We start from the raw sequence: 24,707 nt of genomic DNA, 5'->3' as shown, positions 1-24,707 counted from the left end.
AATTTAAATTTTATTTATTTTATTTAGAATGAGGGACTATACATATTCATGAACATTTTAACACATGTAATGCCAAATGTAAATGCCAGATTATAGCCATTAGCTAATTTCCATATGCAGACCCTCTGGCAGGTTGGTGTTACACACAAGTTAGTAAAAACACACAGAGGCTCACATCATATCAGAACAAACAATGACAACAAGAGTGGACAACAGAGGACAATATAGAAGACAATACAATCACATCACATCAGTTATATTGCACAAACCCCAATATTGCACCCCCTGATATGACAGAGCATTCTGGGAAAATGTGGTTCACCTAAATGCCAATTCACCTCTTTAAGTGGCTCGAGTCAATCGAGATGCTAGTCTGCTAGACTTTTGTTTAATAAGATCACTCACTGGTAGAGGCGCCAGACCATGTATAATATAACCCCAGCGGTTTTGACTTGTATAAAGATTACTGGTATTATCAGCATACATAATCAGGTCCACATTCTTGCAGACATTGGGCAGGTCATTTACATAAAGTGAAAATAACAGGAGGCCTAGAATTGAACCCTGAGGGACACCTTGCATACAGTAAAGATAGGGTGATATACTATTCTTTATTTCCACGCATTGTTTTCTATCTGATAAATAAGACCATATTCATTCAGCGGTGTGATTACTAAAGTTAAATGTTGACAGTCTAGACAAGAGCTTACAATGATTCACTGTGTTAAATGCACGCTTACAATCAGCAAAAGTAGCCACAACATAACTGCTCTTGTCTAAATAAGACTTCACCCTCTCAACAAAAACAGACAGCCGTTTTGGTTAAATGTAGAGTGCGAAATCCAAATTGCATAGGGTGCAGACCCGGATTGGAATAATTAAGGCTACGTCCAAAATAATGTGTTTTTGTTTGAAAGCGCATTGTTTTCTCTCTGTTGTGGCCTCCTGTCCACACTGAGATGGCATTTTCCCCGAACGAAAATGCAGTGTTTTGAAAACGAGTACATTTGAAGACGGTGCATTTGCGTCGTAGTGTGGACATTGAAATCATAGACTTTCTAAACCGATGATGCATTTTAGTCATGTGATGCAGTCATGTGACCAATTAAACAAAGATAGCAGAGTGCATTATACGGCAGTTGTTTTGTTTGCTCTCAGTTTTGACAGCCCTATTAGAGATTAATATCAGTCTGTACATGCTCTTCAAATTATTTAATTCTCACTCGCTTTTGTAACTTTGTACTTTTGTGTTACTCGCAGCAACAACTCCACCTCGTTAGTCCATTTAAAAAAAACTCTGTGCTTTTCCTCGACTTTTTGCCGCGACATTTCAAAGAGCCTGAAAGTAAATAGATGGCAGACAGAAATGAGGCAGGCCGAATCTTCTTGTGCTACTACACAATCTACATGTGCAATACTGGAAAGTAAGTGTTTTTGCCCATTTCGATGTGGACGCACAACTCTGTGAAAACGACTGAAAAAGCTAGTGTGTACGCAGAGCGTTTTCAGATGAAAAGTTTTGAAATCTATGTGTGGATGTAGTCTAAAATGTTTGGTGACAGAATTAGCAACCCACTATCTTTGAAAAGACAGTGAGTATGCTGATGGTGTAAATTGGGGCACATCAGTGTTAAGGAGCAGCGCTGTGCTCGAGATGCGGAGCATTAGCGGTTAGCATCCGACCGTATTACCTGGCACCGAAGTTCTCGCAAGTCATCACGATAACTGTCTACAATCCACCAGCGGCAGATGCAGCGGTAGATGCAGCAGCAGCATGCGCGACAATTCACACAGTAGTGTCCCAGCTGCAGACATCAAACCCCCAAGCCTTCCTTTTCATCTCTGGGGATTTTAATCATGCTTCCTTGTCTTCAACCCTCCCTACTTTCACTCAGTATGTGGATTTTTTTTTTACCAGTGAAAACAAAAAACTGGACTTACACTACCTACCTGCATAATATATATTATATCAGCTTCTGCGTGGATAACACTGTACTGACAAAGAAAGTCAAGTAAAGGGTCTAAGTCGTCTCCGCCTGCTACAGCGGCTGAGATCCTTTGGGGTGAACAGGACACTCCTAAGGACATTTTACAACACTGTGGTGGTTCCTGCTATTTTCTATGCTGTGGTCTGCTGGAGTGGTGGAATGGCAGAGAGGGACAGGGGGAACTCATCAAACTGGTCAGGAGGGCCAGCTCTGTCCTGGACTGTCCGCTGAAGTCCATCGAGCAGATTGGGGAGGAGAGGATGTTGTCTAAGCTAACATTCATCATGGACAACACCATTTTATACATATACATATTTCTGTACATTGTTACCTGTATATAATAACTTCAGTTGCTTATGTATATAGGACCACTTTGTGTCTTCCTTTCAGATTTTATGTTCCCCTCACTATAAGAGCTGTGTAACACCTAAATTTCTCATCCGTGGGATAAAAGAGGTAATTCTATTCTACTCCATTCTATGTTGATAATGAGCAGGGTCTGATTTATCGCACGATTTATAAATTAGTGTGACTTTTGCCACCTTCCAACTGCCTGTGTGATTGATAAATTAATAAGATGGGTCACAGGCACCAAAATTCAAGATTTATAATGCATTAAAAAAATTGTATCAAATTCAAATTCATCACTTGCTTTAGAGCTTTTTAATTTTGAGATTATGTTTTCTACTTTATTTTCTGTAATTTTTGGAATATTGAACTTGGTTTCTTGAGAAGAGACATCCATTTTTGGGTCGGTATCCCCAATATTTTGTGAGAGTCATATGAACTAGGAAACACTTGTGCAATTTCATTAATGGTACATTGGAAGAAATTATTTAATTTAGTTGCTAGGCTGAGAGGCTCTGATATCAAGTTATTGGCAAATTTAAGTTCAAGGTCTTTATCAGCATTGTTCTTACTTATACTAAGGAGTTTGTAAATATTTTTCCAAATTAGCTTACAGTTTCCTGTGAAATATATATATTAATTAATTAATGCTTTTACTGACAATTCTCAGTTGCTTTTTAGTCAGCTTTCTAGAGAAAAATAAGACATTGTGGTTAGACAAACCAGTCAAAAAAATTATATGGTTTTTACCACTCTGTCCAGATTGTTAGAAAACACCAGGTCTATTAGAGTTTTTGTGGCATTACTGCTCATTTGTCTTAGACCAAAATTATCTGGAAATGGCAGATTAGCCTGGGTAAAAGACCGAAAGTTCAGGCACACAACGATGGGTTTCTGGGCTGCCTTTCCTCATAACAGCCATCCCTCAAGAGTCTCTCCATCTAAAGCAATGCATTATCAGGGACTGTAACATCCTTTTGACTGAAACAGCATTTACATTCTTACTACATACTTTTAATTAAGTGCTTTAGTCTACTTGCAATGAAATTTAAAAAAATATATATATAATAATCTTGTGCAGGCAGGCAGGCAGACACACACTAACATTTGTTGTGAATATGAGTTTGTGTGAAGCTCCTGCTGTGCACTGAGTGAGATTGTCTGACTGTGGCCTGGGAGAGAGTCCTGTAACTCGTCTGCAAAATACAGTGTATAATGATCAATGTTGGGCAAGTGACTTTGAAAAAATATTTAATGATAGTTACTAGTTCTTCAACTCAAGTCAGAAAATCCCAGGATCAAGTTGCAGAGGGAGTGTTCAGGCCAGCAGGTGCTGAGGAATGATTGTGTTGAATTGAAGTCAGACACAGAGCAGTTGTGAGGGGGTGGCCTTCCTCACCAGCACATCATTCTGCCCATCAAACTATGTATAGAAGTGAGAGCTGAAATGTCTAATCAGGAATGGAAATTGCAAACTAAGAGTGTAAACAGAGTTATTCTATACAACCACTCTGTTGTGGCTATTGATTAACTATGTTGCTAGCATCCCATGTGTAACATCTTAGTCTTTAATTGTTCTGTTAAATATTTTGGTCCATGTGCACTTTTCTGGTCTCAGTGGAATTACCATCCCCGTTCTATATGACCACAGCGCCTCCACCCTTATTTATCTAACATGTTATATAACTGCCCTTGTATACAGGCCCAATTTTCTTTCTGTCAGAGATCGTGACAAAAATCAAACTGTAAATACCATCCATCAAAGCACACATAAATAAAGGTACCTCACTCACAAAACCAAAAAAAAAAAAAAAAAAATATATATATATATATATATATATAAGACCATTTGCAAAATAAAAAGTGTTCAAAAGAAAAAATGTGCTATTGTATGCACACTTTAGCAGATTATTAGCTTCTCTGCTTTGATTCTTGACAGAAACCAGAAGTAGAGCAGCTAAACATGACCCCCCACCCCATAACAGCAAAAACAAATAATATTCATTAGAATAAGTAATGTAAAAGTGTATGTAAACAAAACCACATGAAATAATTATTATGACAGTTAAATGTGTCTCAACAAACCCTAACGCTTTATTCCTGGTTTGTTTTCTGAGTACGTTACTGTTACTTTGTGGTTTTATCTAAAAAGATTCACCACTGCACATGATACACGCAACTCATTAAAGCAGCTTTCCCCACCCCTAAAATAAAGTACATCCAGTAAGAACTTAGAGTCACACAGTGGGTGCTAAAAAGGAAGTGGTCGCATTAAAAGCATCTCTCTGATATTCAGACTATCAGAGAGATTTATTCATCCAGACAAGATGGCAACTGCATGGGTCTCTCTGCTCCTCTTTGGTGAGTCAAACACAGAACACTTTCATTACAGGTCTGACATACAGACAACGAAGGAAACAGATCTAGAGCAGACAAGTGGAAGTATTCACAAGTGCAAAGACTTTAGTGAGAGTGAAGCTAAACTTTAGACTGCAGGTTTACCATTAGTGAATATGCACACTGCCATAGATGCATTAATTTCACGTTTAGATTTTTTATCCAACACATTCACATCATGTCAGATGCAATCTGCTGAAGGACAGTTGTCTCAAACATTCAGTCAGATTCATTCACACAGTTCTTATCTGGGAGCTTCTAGAGGCATTTTCTGGAGACTCACAAAGGATCATCCAATGGAGAGCGCTATCGAGACCTGCATTCATAAGTTTTTGTTTGCCATTACATGTATGTCATCATGACATTATAACTACCGGGAATTTGGGATAGCAATAGCCATAGCTGTCTTTTTGTGTATCGTTGGTTTTATGTTATTAGTAGGGATGGGTATGGTTTAGGTTTTATCCGATGCCAGTACCAAACCGGTACTTTTGAAACGGTGCTGGTGCTTAAACGATGCTCAAACCGGTGCTTAAAGAATGGAGAACACAAAATTGGTCCAAAAACCTCTCATGTTCAGCTGTTTTTTTGTAAAAAGATAACAATGTTAGCCTTTTCTGCAGCTATAGGACATATATGGTATCACTCTTGGCTGGAAGCAGTGCTTAAACAATGGGAAAATAAACAAACTTTGTCCAAAAACCTCTCATGTTTAGCTGTTTTCCACTTTTTCTTTGGTCATTTTAGCCTTTTTGGCCAGGGTGAAGGGAGTATCTGCCATCAAACAAGAAGACAGCCGCATGTAACTACGACGGTGTTTGCTAGTTCACCTTACATGTATTAATGTAATAATGTGGTTAGCCTACTCAACGTAAATTACACAGGAACAAGATTAAGCTAGTCACGCAGAGAAGAACGGCTGCTGCTGCCATCATCATCCGTCATCATTTCTGCTACACTGGCAGGGCTAGGGGCCAGGACTCTACTCTTCGGGTTTTTGGGGGATGTTGCTAACTCCGGGTCCAATAACAGGCACCACACCTGCAGTAGATGTGCTCGGTGTGAGGTCTCGCAGCAAGCTATCAAACGTGGCGCATTTCTCGGCTTTAAAAAAAAAACGCTATGCGTCGCCAGGTGTTTCATCAGATTTGAGGTGTTACCTCCTTTGACGGTATCACAGTATCACCTTAAAGTGTATGTAAAGTGTATCACAGCTCAGGAAAAAAAAGCACCGAAATAAAATTGCTTTTCGGTCTGGTTTATGTCAGAACCGGTGCCATGATGGCACCGGATACCGGTACCCATCCCTAGTTATTAGTATCGGAAAAGGTGAGATTCAGTCACAAGAAGTGTCAAGCCCAGCACATAACAGTGGTGTGATGCGTAAACATCATTTGCATGTCAGGTACAGCGCATCCTAAAAGTATTCTCAGTATTTCACTTATTCCACATATCTTTCATATTATAGCCCTTTAAAAAAAAATTAAATACATTTTTCATCTCTAAATTCTGCACACAGTACACCAGAATGACAGAGTAAAAAAAAAGTTGGGTTGAAATATTTCCAAATGTATTTAAAATAAAAATATAACATGTACAAAAGTACTGTATTTTTCGGATCATAAGGTACACCACATTATAAGGCGCATTAACCGAAACAAAACAGTCAGATAACTCTAACTTTACTCAACTCATTCTTCTTGCTTCCTCCACTTCTGTACCATTGATTCATTAATGGCAGCTGCTCTATTCCCATCTTGTTGCAGTATACTAATGACTAACCTCGTATTGTGGATTGATTATTACAGTTGTTCTTCTAATTGAAGTTTCGTCCATTTATAACATCCTTGCATTGTCCCTGATCATCGAGAACGCTCATGTTAACTTTTATGAAGTGGAAAAAAGTTAGCGTTCATCCTCAAGACTCACCATGTTTATGCTAACATAGCTTTGTCGTTAGCAATCACGTAGCACATCATTAAATACCAACTTATCCAGCTTTAATAACCCTACAAACGTCACTGCTGTTTAGTTTTCTGTCTCATTTATGTTGGAGACAGAAAACTGCTGGTATAAAGTTTGAAGTTCACACTTTCAACCCAAGTTCTAATGGAGAGTCTGGGTCACCTCGTGTAATGGCGACTCTGGGCTCAGACTACTGCGGAGTAGTGTATGCCTAATCGGAGTAGTCATGGCAGACCTAGCACCGGGTCAGCTAGTGAAGGCGGCTGAGTGGCTAAGCTCCAAACCATGCAAAGCGAGCAGTGATATCATGTTCAGTTTTGCTTCCCCTGTCTTGTCAGTCAGATTAGTATCAGTTGCATTCCCACCTGTGTTCTATTCCCTTGCCGTACTTTTTGTCTATATATTGTCTGCTTTTCTCTCTGCTGCGCTCTTCCTACCTTTTCCTTGTCATTTGTCACAATGGATTGAACAGACACAGACACAGCTTTGAAACTGTGCCCACCATCAGAAACAATCTTCTACAGGATGCCATAGATGGAAGAAGTAGGTCGTGGGCACTGGGCAGCTGGCTGGTCTCCGGGGTAGACGGGAGCTTAGTGAGCGCCACAAAAACAATCGACAGTAGCCGCCATAGGGTTGGTTTCCGTGTTTATTCTTGGCAGAGGTTGCACAGACTGAAACATATTAATGGTTGCTTTGAGACAGAGATGTCCAACAGAAATAACATTGGAGAAAGATAATAGTTTTGTGGATACCATGATGAAATGGGCAGTGTGGTACCCGAGGACAGACAAATGTCGGGCTTGTAGGTACCCTAGATTTCTATGTTTTGTTTTTTTCATTTTTATGGTTTAATGGTCCAGACGATGAAAGGTTGAACTGTGCCCTCCAGCCAGTGCCTCCATACTTCCAAAGTGAGTTCAACTGCTAGAAGTTCCCACTTGGCACTGACCACTTGGTGTCTGTCAGATAGAAAGTTAAAGATCCAGCTGCAGAGAGAGCAACTCAATCCTAGATCCTGCAGTTTCCTTTTCAGCTTGGAGGGAACGATGTTATAGAATGCAGAGCTGTAATCTACAAACAGCATTCTCGCATACGTGTCTCTCATCTGCAGGTACAAGAGGGCAGTATGTAGTGTCAGGGCTATGGCATGATGAAATTTCCCCCTGTAGGACTAATAAAGGTATATCAATCAATCAATCAATCAATCAGTTGTCACAGTTACACACAGTTGTCACAGCAAATTGTAGAGGGTCTACTGTGTCAGGTAGTACAGAGCATGCCGTACACAACAGCTGTAGGTGCTTATGTTACTAGGTAACAGAAACCACGGGTCATAGGCTAGAACATTCAATTTAACAGCCTTGCCCTTCTGGTTTACAGGACCTTTGAAGGACTAAGTCTATGTAGGCCGGGTCCTACCCAGTCACAAAGTCATTAACAGTTATTTGTAACTGCATAATTAATTCATCCTTCAGTTCATTATTAATATTATTGACCACTGCATCCGCTGCCCCAGCCCGTTTCTACTGCCAGGATCCAGAAATTTATTTAGTAGTCACCCATACTACTCACTTAAGCATGTGGTAAGACAACTGCACAAAAAAAAACCCATTAGTTCACCATTCCCGTTTCTGAGTTTATATTTGGGTCTTTCCTCTGCCAGCCACACAGCCACCATGGCAGAACTTTACCTCCTTATGGACCCAGCAGACTCACATTGTCTCCTGAGGAAATGTTTGCCCAGCTTCAGGGTTGCTGTCAGAGCGTAGTTTATGCTAAAGACCTTTTCATCAGACACTTTCTGTAAAACTCAGAAACCAGTCTTACTTGTTATCATCTATCGTCCACCTGGGCCTTACACAGAGTTTCTCTCTGATTTCTCAGACTTTTTATCTGATTTAGTGCTCAGCTCAGATAAAATAATTATTGTGGGGGATTTTAACATCCATGTAGATTCTAAACATGACAGCCTCAACATCACATTTAATCTGTTATTAGACTCAATTGGATTCTCTCAAAATGTAAAAGAACCCACCCACCACTTTAATCACACTCTAGATCTTGTTTTAACATATGGCATAGAAACTGAACATTTAACAGTGTTTCCTGAAAACCCTCTGCTGTCTGATCATTTCCTGATAACATTTACATTTACAATGATTGATTACACAGCAGTGGAGAGTAGACTTTATCAAAATAGATGTCTTTCTGAAAGCGCTGTAACTAAGTTTAAGAATATAATCCACCCACTGTTATCATCTTCAATGCCCTGTACCAACATAGAGCAGAGCAGCTATCTGAACGCTACTCCAACAGAGGTCGATTATCTTGTTAATAATTTTACCTCCTCACTACGTACGACTCTGGATACTGTAGCTCCTGTGAAAACTAAGGTCTCAAATCTGAAGTACCTGACTCCGTGGTATAATTCTCAAACACGTAGCCTAAAGCAGATAACTCGTAAGCTGGAGAGGAAATGGCGTGTCACAAATTTAGAGGATCATCATTTAGCCTGGAGAGATAGTTTGTTGCTTTATAAGAAAGCCCTCCGCAAAGCCAGAACATCTTACTATTCGTCACTGATTGAAGAAAATAAGAACAACCCCAGGTTTCTCTTCAGCACTGTAGCCAGGCTGACAAAAAGTCAGAGCTCTACTGAGCCAACCATCCCTTTAACGTTAACTAGTAATGACTTCATGAACTTCTTCACAAATAAAATTTTTATCACTAGAGAAAAAAATACCAATAATCTCGCAGATGTAATATTATCTACAGCTACTTTTAGTACCATTGATGTTAAGTTAGACTCTTTTTCTTCAATTGATCTTTCTGAGTTAATTTCAATAATTACTTCCTCCAAACCATCAACGTGTCTTTTAGACCCCATTCCTACAAAACTGCTCAAAGAAGTCCTGCCATTAATTAATTCTTCAATCTTAAATATGATCAACCTATCTCTAATAATCGGCTATGTACCACAGGCCTTCAAGGTGGCTGTAGTTAAACCTTTACTTAAAAAGCCATCTCTAGACCCAGCTGTCTTAGCTAATTACAGGCCAATCTCCAACCTTCCTTTCATATCAAACATCCTTGAAAGAGTAGTTGTCAAACAGCTAACAGATCATCTGCAGAGGAATGGCTTATTTGAAGAGTTTCAGTCAGGTTTCAGAGCTCATCACAGCACAGAAACAGCTTTAGTGAAGGTTACAAATGATCTTCTTATGGCCTCTGACATTGGACTCATCTCTGTGCTTGTCCTGCTAGACCTCAGTGCAGCGTTCGATACTGTTGATCATAACATCCTATTAGAGCGATTAGAACATGCTGTAGGTATTACAGGTACTGCACTGCAGTGGCTTGTATCATATCTATCTGATAGACTCCAATTTGTTCAAGTAAATGGAGAGTCCTCTTCACACACTAAGGTCTATTATGGTGTTCCTCAGGGCTCAGTGCTAGGACCAATTCTATTTACATTACACATGCTTCCCCTAGGCAGCATCATTAGAAGACATAGCATAAATTTTTACTGCTATGCAGATGACTCGCAGTTCTATCTATCCATGAAGCCAGGTAACACACAGCAATTAGTTAAACTGCAGGAATGTCTTAAAGACATAAAGACCTGGATGGCCGCTAACTTCCTGCTTCTTAATTCAGATAAAACTGAGGTTATTGTACTCGGCCCTGAAAATCTTAGAAATATGGTATCTAAGCAGATTCTTACTCTGGATGGCATTACCTTGGCCTCCAGTAATGCTGTGAGGAACCTTGGAGTCATTTTTGACCAGGACATGTCCTTCAACGCACATATTAAACAAATATGTAAGACTGCTTTCTTCCATTTGCGCAACATCTCTAAAATTAGAAATATCCTGTCTCCGAGTGATGCTGAAAAACTAGTTCATGCATTTATTACTTCCAGGCTGGACTACTGTAACTCATTATTATCAGGATGTCCTAAAAACTCACTGAAAAGTCTTCAGCTAATCCAAAATGCTGCAGCAAGAGTACTGACAGGGACTAGGAAGAGAGAGCATATTTCTCCTGTTTTGGCTTCCCTTCATTGGCTTCCTGTTAAATCCAGAATTGAATTCAAAATCCTGCTCCTCACTTACAAGGTCTTAAATAATCAGGCCCCATCTTATCTTAATGACCTTGTAGTACCATATCACCTTATTAGAGCACTTCGCTCTCGCTCTGCAGGCCTACTTGTTGTTCCTAGAGTATTTAAAAGTAGAATGGGAGGGAGAGCCTTCAGTTTTCAGGCCCCTCTTCTGTGGAACCAGCTTCCAGTTTGGATTCGGGAGACAGACACTATCTCTACTTTTAAGATTAGGCTTCAAACTTTCCTTTTTGCTAAAGCATATAGTTAGGGCTGGACCAGTTGACCCTGAATCCTCCCTTAGCCCTTTAAGACCTACCATAGAACCAAGTCCGCCAGAGCTTATATTATATTTTTACATGCTGTAGTGCCAATTTTGGGAGCATTTCAAGTTGATATACATCAATACAACCACTATAGCCCAAATTTTAATAATATGTATGCATTAAGTCCATAATAACTACATAAATTGCAAAAAAGTGCAATAAACTACAAAAAAATTGAAAATCGTTTTTGTTTTTTTAACATATATTTCTAGTTAGAGAAATTTAAGAGGCTTATCCCTCAAAACTGTAAATACAAAAAAGTTGCACAAACTAGTTTCCCACCACAGGAAATTTATTTGAAGTGTCTTCATAGTTTTACTTTTGAAATACACCAATTTTTATATACTGCAGGAAAAACGAAAATAAATATTACAGTGCAAATTTGCAAAAAAAGCAGCATATGCATCAAAATAAACTATTTCCAGCAGTGCAATTCGAGTTCTAAGCATCCCAGAAACGATACAGAAAGTCATAAAGTCAAAGATAACTTTTAAAAACACCAGTATAGGCTCTGAGGCCCTCATAGTAAAAAAAAAAACTACATTTCTGCGAAAATGACGTCACTTCCGGTTTCGGGCAGGTAATGGCGGGCATGCGAAAGTTCGCCCTGACGTCTATTCCAACGTAGGAAGTGTTATGAACAGCTGATCGGATCGGCAAAACGTGTTTCTCGAATATTATGTTTTTGTTGCTGCAAGCACTTTTTATGCAGTTTTTGCAAAGCCAAATGCGGAAGAAAACCGTGACCTAGGACAAGCTGATGGCATAAGATGTAAGTACAACTTCTCCGGTTTCATATGTAAAAAAAATTATTGCTCTAGCTTACGTGGTTGCAGAGCTACCGGGATTTAAAAATAGTTACGCAAAACGGAGCGTGCCCGCTCCGACCGGTTTTAAAGGGTTAGTTATGCTGCAATAGACGTAGGCTGCCGGGGATTCCCATGATGCAGTTTCCTTTCCAGTCACCTTCTCACTCACTATGTGTTAATAGACCTCTCTGCATCGAATCATATCTGTTATTAATCTCTGTCTCTCTTCCACAGCATGTCTTTCATCCTGTTTTCCTTCTTTCACCCCAACCGGCCGCAGCAGATGGCCGCCCCTCCCTGAGCCTGGTTCTGCCGGAGGTTTCTTCCTGTTAAAAGGGAGTTTTTCCTTCCCACTGTCGCCAAAGTGCTTGCTCATAGGGGGTCATATGATTGTTGGGTTTTTCTCTGTATTTATTATTGTGCTATCTACTGTACAATATAAAGCGCCTTGAGGCGACTTTTGTTGTGATTTGGCGCTATATAAATAAAATTGAATTAAATTGAATTTAATTGCAAGTAATTTGTCTTGATGATTTCCTGTCCACAACCTGTTCTGGGACGTTTCCCAACATTGAGTGTTTGGCTCAAGATTTGGCTGAACTGAGAGCAAATCTCCATTTTGAACTGTTTCTGACCTTTAGTGACCTCTGACCTTGTGTCCTCTGAGCTTCAGTGACCTCTGACCTCCTGTTGCAGGTGTGTGTGTGCTGCTGCTGTCTGCACCGACTGTTTCTGCAGGTGAGTTGATGAAGTGAAAACAATCAGTGAGACTCCAACAAGAACACAAATACATTTACTGTGTGTGTGTGTGTGTGTGTGTGTGTGTGTGTGTGTGTGTGTGTGTGTGTGTGTGTGTGTCCTCCAGTGTCTCTGTCTGTCAGTCCAAACCTTCAGCAGGTCTTCAGTGGATCTTCTCCAGTGTCTCTGAGTTGTGTTGATGATGGACAGACAGCTGATGGATGGACAGTGAAGAGGACCAGAGGAGGACGCACTGAGGACTGTGGAGCAGCTGGTTCAGAGTTTAGTAGGTTTAACAGCTCCTTCTGTGTTTTCGGTCTCTCCACTGGTGGAAATTTCCTGTGTGTAAGCTCATCTGGAGAGCAGAGTGATGAAGTCTCCATCAGTGTCTCAGGTACAGACAGATGTTCCAGCTGTGTCTCTGTTTCTGTCTGTCTCTGTGTCACTCTGTTTGTGTCTCTGCTGGACAGAAGGAGGTGTGATCCTGGAGATTCCTGCACTTCCTGTCATGACAGGAAGTGATGTCACTTTGTACTGTACACCCAAAGAGGGAGAAAAACGAAAATCTTACTTCATCCGAGATAATGTTACACTTGGATCTGGACCTGAAGGAAAGTGGATTCTCTCTAAAGTCCAGCGGTCTGATGAAGGTCTCTACTCGTGTTATACTGAGATTCATCCACCTTCTCCTCAGAGCAGACTGAGGGTCAGAGGTCAGGGCACTGATATCACTTCCTGTTTATAGATACAAATCAGCCTGGTGACCTGATAATAAACTGACTGAACCATCTTCATTATCTCTCCTCCTCCTCCACCCACTACAACTTTATCTCCTGCTTTCTTATTCTTTGGTATTAAATCTATAATAGACTTCTCCCCTCGTTCTTCTGCTCCCACCATCACTCCTCTTCTTCCCTCTCCCTCTATGTCAGTGCTCAGACTTGTCTTGCACCTGGTGGTCTTCTGTCCATACATGGCCTGTACTGCTCTGCTGCTGTCAATCTTCTCCACCAGCTCAGGTAGATATGAATAACTCTCTCTGATCACTCACTTCAGTGCTCCATCCTTGAGTCTTAACTCTGTCCATAGGTAACACACCTTATGTTTCCGTGGAAACGAGCCATCCTGCTGTACAGGATAATGTCACTGCTGATGTCACCACTGAACATCACTTCTGACCTGATGGAGCTGATCTCTGAGCTGACAGGAAGTGAAGGAGGTGGAGCAGCTGGTTTCCTGTTTCTGACCCAGAGTCAAACCTGTGGTCTGTACAGACTCCTCAGTCTGATCTTTGAGTCAGTCAGCTGATCAGTGAACTGTTCACCTGTTGATTGGATGGATACAAACATTAACCTTGTGCTTTTATTGTTTAATGCTTTCAAGTGTTTACTGCTGATACTGTGCTATGTGCGATGTGCTATACTGTAAGGTAAAGACTTTACAGTAAATACAGAGAAAAGATCAGAGCAGACAACTGGTATGATCAGGCACTTTGTGAGAGTGGGAATGAAAAGCTGAACTGATCAGTGATTGGATAAAAAAGTCTCTGAGTAAGAACTGACCCCTCTGTTTCTGTGTTGATTCGTGCTTTAATAAAACATTCAAACATTACAGAGCAGATACTTCAGTGACATGAACAGTGACACAGAGAATCAGAGTCACAGAAACAGGATTGAAGTGATTAAGGAGTGTGAACTATGGCTGATGAGAGAATGATGTATTTATCATGGTTTATTGTATGCTGATGAGGTTAGCCTGAGAGTGCTAACAGCAGTCTGAGTTCAGCCACAGCCTTAGATTGTAAGCATCAATAAGCTGTGATGGAAACAGGAACAAACAGAACAAAGACAAACATCACAGACACAGAGCTGATCCTATCGTGTAGGATCGGGAAGTGGAATCACATGAGGAAACAGCTGACACAAATGCATAATGACACCACAGGGGAAGAGTAAAACTAAGCACACTCAACAAGGGAAACACAAGACCTTTCAAAATAAACCTGAAGAGAACAGGACATGAACCAGACTAGACAATATGAGAACGGACAGACAATACATGACACAAAAGACCAGGACAGACGTACACCAGGTGACATGAAGAGTCTCATAAGAACTCAAGGCAATCCTGTTGTTCAGTCTGACGCCACTAGCCGTGTCTGGGCCTAAACTCTGCTGCAGGTCCATATATCAAATGATCACTGTGGCATTATTGAGAGTTAAAACACCGTCTAAAGTCTTTCATCTTTAATAAAATGATCAGCGTTCTGCTCTACCAGGTGTAACAATTGAGTTTAACATCCAGGCATCCATGAAAAAAGAATTTATGACATTTAACGAAGTTAGAAGTTAGCAGGAAGTTAGCTCGCTAGCTTCCACCTAAATACAATATAGCATGTCCTGACTGCGGGGGTTTAGAAACAAATTCAAACGTACAGCTCTGCTATCACTTCCAACATAAATGAAGACAGAAAGCTAAACAGCAGTGACGTTTGTAGGGTTACTGAAGTTTGGCTAGCTGGTATATAATGATGTGCTACGTGACCGCTAGCGACACAGCTATGTTAGCATAATATAAACAAGCTAACTTTTTTTCCACTCGATAAAAGTTAACGTGAGTGTTCTCGGTGGTCAGGAACAAATGTAATCGCATGGCAGGATGCTGTAAACGGACCAAACTTCAGCCAGGAGAACAACTGAGATAATCCATCCACAATACGAGGTTAGTTATTCATATACTGCTGCATGGGCTGTGCTGTAGTTACATCTTAAGGTTTTAAAAACTGAGCTTAAATAAATGATTAGCGGTAATAAAAGCCGAGGGAGGTCAACGGTGATCACTGACTGTTTTTAGGAGCTTTTTGAGATTAAATAGAAGAAAATACAAAGCATTAAACATGTTAACAACACAAAAACCATATTAAACGCAGACTACTTTAGGCCCGGAAGTAGAATTTGTCGTGTCATCACTGAACAACCGGATACACGTCGAACTCCCGCAGGCACACAGAAATTACAGAGGCTATTACTTATCACCTGACCAAAGATATATCAACACTGTGCAAAACGAGGGATTTAGGAAAATGATCAACACCCTAGACCAGGGGTAGGCAACTCCAGGCCTCGAGTGCCGGTGTCCTGCAGGTTTTAGATCGCACCCTGGGTTAACACACCTGAATCAAATGATTAGTTCATTACCAGCCCTCTGGAGAACTTCAGGAAATGCTGAGGAGTCATTTAGCCCTTTAAATCAGCTGTGATGGATCATGGACACATCTAAAACCTCCAGGACGCCGGCACTCGAGGCCTGGAGTTGCCTACCCCTGCCCTAGACAAATGCTACATCGCGTCATCACTGAACAACCGGATAAATATTAATACTAAGACTTAACATTATTTCATAAATACTCCAAAATTACAAAATTACTCAATTAAAACCTTTAACTTAAAAACAATAAAAACATAAGAAAACAATACAAAATAACACAAAGCATGAGATCAAAGACCCCTGACAACTTTTGATTTTCATATTTTTAGTGTGAATAATTTCACTGTTTCCTCATGTTTGTCCTGCCGACTCTGAGAAGTGACCAAAGGGAAAAACAGGAACAAGTCTTCGTACTGTGTCTTAAACTGAAAGAAAGAAAAGCAAATAACAAAACAACCTGCAGCTGTCACCTCATTTAAACTGTTTGAACTGTTGAAATCTGAAAACAAGAATCAGAACTATTCAACTTTATAGCTGGGCAATGGTTCACTGCTGTCAGGAAGAGGCTGCGCATTGAAAATCTGTTTCTGTGAAAACATGCTGACATAACAGGAAGCCTGTTCTCACTACCGGGGCATAACATCCTGACGATTTGTCACCTAGTGTAAAATGTTACGCTTTGGGTGTGAGAACGTGTTGTAAGAGAACCAGAGGAAACATAGAACCCTATAAAAACGTATTCCACATACAGATCTGATCTGAAGACAGCAGGTACAGACCAGGTGTTTTAGAACAATATGAGCTGTAAAGGTGACACAAACACTTCAAATGATTATACATATAATGAGAAGCCAGAAGGAAACACATCAGTGATGGTAGTTTACTCTTCAACCACACAACTTCCTTATTCTGACTGAACCGACCAATCAGGAGGTTGGAGGTATGAGGTCAGACTGGAGAAGCCACAGATATGTTTGTTAGTGGCCGCACAACTCTTCATGAATTCAAGTGTTTTAGAGATGTGTGTAAACGTGATTGACTCAACTTTGAACCTTGTTAAAATTCACACTGATGTTAAATATAATCTGAAGGAGATGTTTAACCCCTGACATTTGTCACTGCCTGCGCTGTGATGAAGATGAAATGGCAGAGCCCACAGACCTGAAACTCACAGTTAAAATAAGAGCAGCTGTCCTTAGATCAGCAGAAAACCACAGAAAGAAGGAGTGGTGCAGAGGGGAGATGGGAGGCTAAAAATACTGCAGGGCTGATACAGAGGAGGCTGTGGGGGTTGATGGGGCTGACAAATGTTCTTCTTTTTTTTTCCTTTTTTTTTTGTCCTGTCCTGTTTGGCTCTTTTGCAATCAGAATTATTGTCTAAAGGCAAAGAAAGATGCCCAACGGATTTACTTTACCAAATGGACCATCCCAGCCTTGCCGTATTGCTTCATGTGAAACATCTTTTATTGTTTATTTTATTGTATTTTATTTTTACTTGCTAAATTCGGGACAGACTTGACTGGGAAAAAGAAAAAGGGGAAAGAAAGAGAGAAAGAAAAACAGCGGGAAAGAGGAACGGTCATAGAAGGCAGGTTCTATGACCGGTTCCTTCATTTAATGATATGCTAGAGGGTGTGGGGTCGTGATAATTTAAAGGACTAGATCCAGATGTGACAAGTGCTGTTTCCAAAATCAGGGGACGGATGCTTCGAAGGATCCTACCTACCCGATCCACGTAGGTAGGATCCTTCGACGGCAGGGTAGGCCTGAAGTGAACGATTGTGAAATAGGACAGCCCTCGTTCAAGTCTGTCCTTGCTTCCATTATTTTCCGGCCACAGTGCGAAAACTGAAAAATAGACAAAGAAATGTTGCTCAGTGTGCTGTGTAGTGTTTAATTTCAGAGGAGATGCAAAACTGGTATCAACGTCACTAGCATGTTTGGTACCTTAGGCTCATCAGGGACAATCAAATCCAGGTAACATAATGTTCCGTAATCTACACGCATTTAGGAATTACTTAGTTACTTAGTAAGTTTCATGGATAATTTCAGTGACTGAATGATTGCCGGTCATTTTTACACATTTACTGTATTATATAAAATATATAAACTAAATGTCTTTGAAAGTTATAGAATCTAATCTTTTGGTTTCTTTTTTAATAGCACTTCATCAAACTGTTGTCTGCTACAGAGTTACAAGTATTATACTAGTAGTAACATAGTATTACTATATTACTACTAACATCTCCTGCTTGCATATTTCTGAAAACATCTTAGTGGTGTGGCAGCCACGAGTGAGCCAGCCCTGCAAACCCTGTGGATGGACGATACAGTGGACAGTGGGAGGAAGCATCCTAAAGCTCTTTGCAGATCACCCTGTGTGATTCTCCACTCGCCGACCAGAAAAGACAAAGCGCAGGTCTCAGTTGCAGCAGCCCATCCACGTCTGATCTTGCTCGGGCAGCTTCAGCAACACTGCCAGAGACCTCCTGTAAACTATTACAGTTGTTCAAGAAACGGTCCAGGAACAGGTCACTTAGGTTAATCCTGTGTGAACAACTGTAAATATTGTTTTTCCTTCTTTAAATACTGTTGGTGTATTTGAAATATTCTTGTCTGTGAAGGTTCTCAGTCATCCAGATCATCATAGTCTAAAGAGCTGGCAAAGAAAAGCGTCTGGACTTCTTTGAGTTGCTTGAAGACGTTTCACCTCTCATCTGAGAAGCTTATTCAGTTCTAAGGGTCAAACCCTGGTTGATTGAGACCCACACCCGCTTTCACACCTTGGCTCATGTGATTAGAGGATCATCAGGGGGTCCTTTGTCCCTCTTTGGGGGGAAACTCCCACTGGGTTTAAATCTGGGACTCCCCACCAATTGGACCCTTAGAACCTACTTAGAATCTAAACCCTTAGAATCTACCACGGGACGAGTGGTTGTTACCCAGCATCACAGAGTGTGTTCCACTCTCCAAATAAGAGGCAAACCATTTTAGAGCAGAACCTTGAATACCGACACATCTTTAAATGGTTTAATAGGATTGTGTGGTCAACAGTGTCAAATACTGCACTCAGGTCTAGAAGAATTAAACTGTACATGTTTCAGAGTCAGCAGCTAAAAGCACATAATTGAACATGCTCAGTAGAACAGAGTCTGTACTGTGGGAGGCTCTGAAAACAGACTATTTATCCAGAATATCATGTGTGTGTAAGAATGAGAATAATTGGTGGAGGACAACTTTCTCAAGAACCTTAGACAAAAACGGCAGCTTAGAGATCTAAGAGGTCTAAAGTTGCTTAGTACTGGTCCGAAGCAGTGTTTGTTAGAAGCGGCTGGACAACAACTTGCTTAAAACAATGAGGAACAGTTCCATTTGAGATTCTGTCATTTACAAAACGAGGATGTTAGGGCCGCCTTTCCAGGTATGGTAATAATGATGGCATTTGGAGCATCCGTCCCCTGAATTTGGACATAGCATGTGTCTCAACTGTGAGAGTCACTTGTACAATATTAGCTGTGCTACAGCCTGTGAGGTTAATTTTGATTTCCCCTGTTGTGAAACCTTAAGTGAAAGTTGTTTGGGTGATGCTTCTCACCCTGTTCTTTGTTTGTGTGGAGATAATCAGTTTAATTAAGACTGTATGGTTATTTTCTTTAAAGTAGTTGGTAATCGATGTGCTTTATTAAAGTTTTTTCGCATTGGGTTTTGTTTGTAGTCAATGCTGCTATTATTTTTAATGAGGTTTTTCTATAATAAAACCTTTCTGACTCTGATCTTCCTTAGTGAGACTCTCTTTTATGTCACTCCCTCTGACCCCAAGCAGAGGTAACAAGCAGCAATCCATCACTCTCCTTGGTCAAATTGCCCGTACACAGCCTGGAGGTGTGTTTGGGGTCATTGTCCTGTTGAATAATAAATGATGGGATGTGGCTGCAGTATGCTGTGGTAGCCATGCTGGTTCAGTGTACCTTCAGTTTTGAATAAACCCCTAACAGTGTCACCAGGAAATTCCAGAAAAAGTGAGAAAAAACAGGATTTGTGCAGAGTACCGGCCTTCTGGCACTGTAAAACCTAATTAGTTCCCAGAACTCAATGAAACTCGTTGCCTCAAAAAAACTAAGTAAAGCTTACTTAACATGATTAAGTTAGGACAACTTATCCATTCCAAGTATGCAGTTCTAAGAATAACTTGATTTTTCTGACTGTGCAATACTGTTTGTTTACACATTGATAAACATTTACAGTTCTACTAAATTAAAAAAACAGAATAATTAACAACACTTCTTTTAATAGTATTAAAATCAGCCCAGCTTTTGTTTTGAAATATAAAAAAGTATATCATCCAACATACTGTACACTAACTAAGTAACTAAGTTTAGGCTTCCCACAAGTTTGTTTGTAGTTACATTACTTCTATAATTAAAATAAATTGTATTTATTGTTCAGTCTCCAGATCAAACAACACATTTGTTTTACATTCAAACACAGGAGCTGGTGTGTTGTAATATTTTAAGGATGCTTGTTTCCAGTCCAGGCATCACTGCCTGAATGACTGTCATGGATCGAGCTGATCCAAATGTAAGTGCAGCAGAAAGTCTTTAACTTCCCTTCAGTACAGTGGCAGTGGATGTGGGCTGGAGATGCAATGACCTTCGACCTGCAGGTCACTGACCAACCATCTGTGATGGAGGACTCATGTCTGCTGGTGTCCTGCAAGCAAACAATCAGATTCTTTAGAACAACAACTTATTTTATTTCTTAAAACATTTGTTCTGCATTTTCTACAGAGCAGACCTCAATTTAGGCTCTCAGGCTCCCTCCCCACCAGAGAGGTGACATCCACTGTCCCACTTATCAGTCTGGATAGCTCTGACCACCACCCAACACACAATAATGTCATGAAAGCACACTTATAAAAAGGGCTCTGCAAACATGGCCAGTAACTTATTCTGATGATCTCCAGAATAATTTGGGCACAAAACTAATTATACCTTTCAAAAACTTGCAGACTTCACTATATACAGTGCAGACAGTGTGGACCCTCTAAACTAAGTCTGTGGGATATGATCTTTTAGGAAAGTCAGACCAAACTGTTGTCTTGTAGGATTAACTGGAGTCATCAGCAACAGCACAGAGCAGTCACATCTCAGATCTAATAACAGAAGACAGGAAACCAAAGCATAAAGGAAGCAGCAAGTACAAAACTATGATCTAAAGTATGATTAAAGTTCAGCCTGATTAATATAAATGTCACTGCCCACATAGCAAAATTAGTGTGGCCCCAATCTGGCCCACACAATGTGCTTACACATGGCCCACATACCGTAAAGAATGACAGCTCTTTGGTGGCCCAGATCTTGTTTGCCAGAGGTGTATGCCGTTATTTTTGTGCCACTATTCTGAGCGCACGTAAAAAAGATTTTTGCAGATGCAAGTGTTGCATTTTGAGAAGAAATTTATTTTGAGCGAAGAAAAGCTGAACAGGCATCTCCGAAAACATTAGAGCAGTTATGCAAATATGTGATGTCTTGATATATCGAGCAGATATTAGAAGTTTACACAGCACCATTCTATCATGAAAATATCTTAAAAGTTTATTTTGTGACCCAGAAAGAGTAATATTTCAAACTCCACCACTCTGTGGTCTTCCGCAACTTGAGTTTTGGACGAAATGGATTCTGGGATATTGCATTTTGTCATTTCGAGCTGATTGGAGAGCAAAAACAGCCAATGAGATTTTTTTGCATCCAAGTCTGTGATTGGCTGGTTTTGTGGCACAAATATAACGGTGTACAGAAAGAGTTGAGCACTCATGGGCAGAAATGTTGAAAGCGCGAGCAACACATTGCGAGCGAGCGCAAATGCAAAAACTGAGCGAGAGGGGCTGTTATTGTGTGTGTGTGGATAATAGCGAACACAGAAATACATTTTTTGCACGCAGCAATGAATTTTGTTCACTCAAATTCAGCTTTTCTTCACTCAAAATGAATTTCACTTTAAAATGCAACACTTGCATCTGCAATCTTTTTACGTGCGCTCAGAATAGTGGTACAGCAATAACGGCATAGAGGTGGCCCACACATGAACCTGCACAAGGATAGTTGCAGGTACACTGGTGGTCCTGTGCTGGTCCGTGTGGGGACTACCTCTAGTAAACCTGATCTGGGCGCCAATATTCATCGGGGTATCTGGGCCATGTGTAAGTTTTGTGCAGGTACGGGCCAGTGGCAGACACACTGCTGGCCCTGTGCTGGCCCAGATCTCAGCCTAATGTGTACCGTAATCAAGCCATGTAATACCATTATGTGGTGGAACATAATAGTGCAAAAGTAACATGGCGAAAACCCAACCACACTTTCTCTAAACTGAGTGCTTCCTAACTACATTCATACTGTTGACATGCAGACTGAAGGATCGAACCACTAGCCTTACGATCAGTAGGTTAACTGCTCTACCACCTGAGCTACAGCCACCTGGTGGCAAAGAACAGCGGGTGGCTGTGCAACCATTATAACCATTATAACATTATAACCATTATAACAACAGAGAAGGTCAATGTAGACCTCATACACACAAATTAGACTAGTACATATAGTACTACAAACACCACCTATTACTGTGTCTGAATGTGTGGTATTGGCACTGTCAGTTTAGGCCTAAAAAGATATGTGTTTTAAAAACCCCCCACCTCATTTAAATGTCATCATTACTTACGGTGCGTTCACACCGGACGCAAAAGAGGCGAGCGAAAACGCCCAAACGCTCCTAATGTCACGCGTGCACATTTGCACCTCAACGCGTGTCCAGGGAAAATCCACCGCGCCTCAAAATTGCATCTTTCCACGCGCGTGAACCGGAAATGTGGGAGGAAGTTGTGCCAGATGTGTTGTGCTGCAGATGTCCTCTGAATAAACACATTATCTTGTTAGCAGAAAGGTATTTGTACATCAGTGGGAAAGTATCGGGACAGTAGGCGGGCTTGCTAGCTTTTGCACGGTTTCATTGGGTCAGTCTGGAAATTAAAAAGCAGAATGAATGAACTTACCAGGTTGCCCAATCTCCTCACTAATGTGTCTCCAAGCTAGGTCCGTTTTATTCCTGTCTCAGTAGAAGCAGCAACTAGCATCATTTAGCTCTGGATGATTAGCCACGGCACAGATGAGCTTTTCCTCCATACGGAGTGACTGGATCTGCCCCTTTGACCTAGTTACAGCCACGTCACCAGGCTCCTGATTGGTTGTCGGGGCGTGATTTGACACCGGAGTTCATATTTTCCAACTCAGCGTGTGCACAAAATGCAACACACAACCTGACGCGCGTGGTTTTCTTTCGCGAGTCACACGCGCCCCACGCGGTACACTGACGCGCGTTTCACGGGTTTTGGCGTTTTCCCAACGCAAATCTGCCTCCGCATTTTCGCTGGACGCGCAATCGCGTGTCATCGTGCTCTTTCCATTGACTTTACATGTGAACCTGACGCTCTGGCCGCCTCTTTCGCGTTCGGTGTGTGCGCACCGTTAGAGTGAGGTACCGACAGGCCAAGTGGTACATGGTTCAGGCAGTGGCTGAAGGTGTGTGGGGAGTTTGGAGAGGCCATGGAAAAAAACTTTAACACTGCCTCTGAGATAGAGGTAGGCAACCGTTCTGAAGTTCTCAGAAGTCAGTTTGCTATATGATTACATTAGCAATAAATTTAATAACGCTCTATAGTAACAGTTACACACTTTATAGCACAAATTTATAGAATTATATTTGTTTGCAGATGTTTGCAGCTATCAGCAAACAGTTATCAGCTACTTTGAAACAAAAAAAGACACTTTTTATCCATTACAAGAACTCCATAACAGCAAATGAACTGTACAACAGAAAATGCAAATGCTATTTATGGTCTCCTCAAAATAGTGATAAGAAAAATAAACTGGGCCAATTGTTAATACAGTTAATACACATGTTAATGCAATCTCTCATCTCCCACTTAGAGACACAGGTCTCTGTGTGAGCAGATTTTCTTTCACACGAAGAGTGTCCTCAGGTAGCCATCTGAATGCTAGTCACTCAGAGACACAGGTCTCTGAGTGACTAGCATTCAGATGGCCAAATACTGTCAATAAGGCCTGTGCAATGTTCTGAAGACAGTTTTGCATTAGATAAAAACTTTGATTGAAAGATTCAGATAATTATTTAATAAAAACCAGACATTTTAAATGAGAATAAGAAAGAAAAGTATTTCTTGTGCTCCCTTTTCCCTGTTAATGCCCTACCTGGCCCCTGGCAGAACTTTGTGTGGCAGGATGAATATTAAATCATTCCACTTATAGTCAGGCACTTTAGGGGGCGCTAGTAGAAATAGTGGCCATCTGAGCATCCCCGGATCGTGTACCTGTTATCTCCTTTCGGTCACCTGAATTCCCCTAGTGTTGCAGAGGTCACTCGGGGCGATCATGGCTCAAGAGTTGGGAGTTCGCCTTGTAATCGGAAGGTTGCCGGTTTGAGCCCCGGCTTGGACAGTCTCGGTCGTTGTGTCCTTGAGCAAGACACTTCACCCGTTGCCTACTGGTGGTGGTCAGAGGGCCCGGTGGCGCCAGTGTCTGGCAGCCTCGCCTCTGTCAGTGCGCCTCAGGGTGGCTGTGGCTACAATGTAGCTTGCCATCACCAGTGTGTGAATGGGTGGATGACTGGATATGTAAAGCGCTTTGGGGTCCTTAGGGACCAGAAAGGCGCTATATAAATACAGGCCATTTACCTTCCTGAAGCTTCCATCGTGGCTGGTATGTGTTTATTCGGTGCAGTGCGTACATTATTTCACTCAGTGCTAAGCCAA

General features: G+C 41.0%; 1 pseudogene; it reads left to right on the top strand.

Annotated features, from left to right (window-relative positions):
* The window catches only part of LOC135932642 (uncharacterized), a 310,350-nt pseudogene that overhangs the window by 50,943 nt on the left and 234,700 nt on the right, over nucleotides 1–24,707 (top strand).

This window comes from Pelmatolapia mariae, linkage group LG3_W (assembly GCF_036321145.2).
Source record: "Pelmatolapia mariae isolate MD_Pm_ZW linkage group LG3_W, Pm_UMD_F_2, whole genome shotgun sequence".
In the NCBI taxonomy this organism is placed as follows: Eukaryota; Metazoa; Chordata; class Actinopteri; order Cichliformes; family Cichlidae; genus Pelmatolapia; species Pelmatolapia mariae.
The sequence above is the reverse complement of the archived record's forward strand: the minus strand, read 5'-3'. Positions and strand labels throughout refer to the sequence as shown.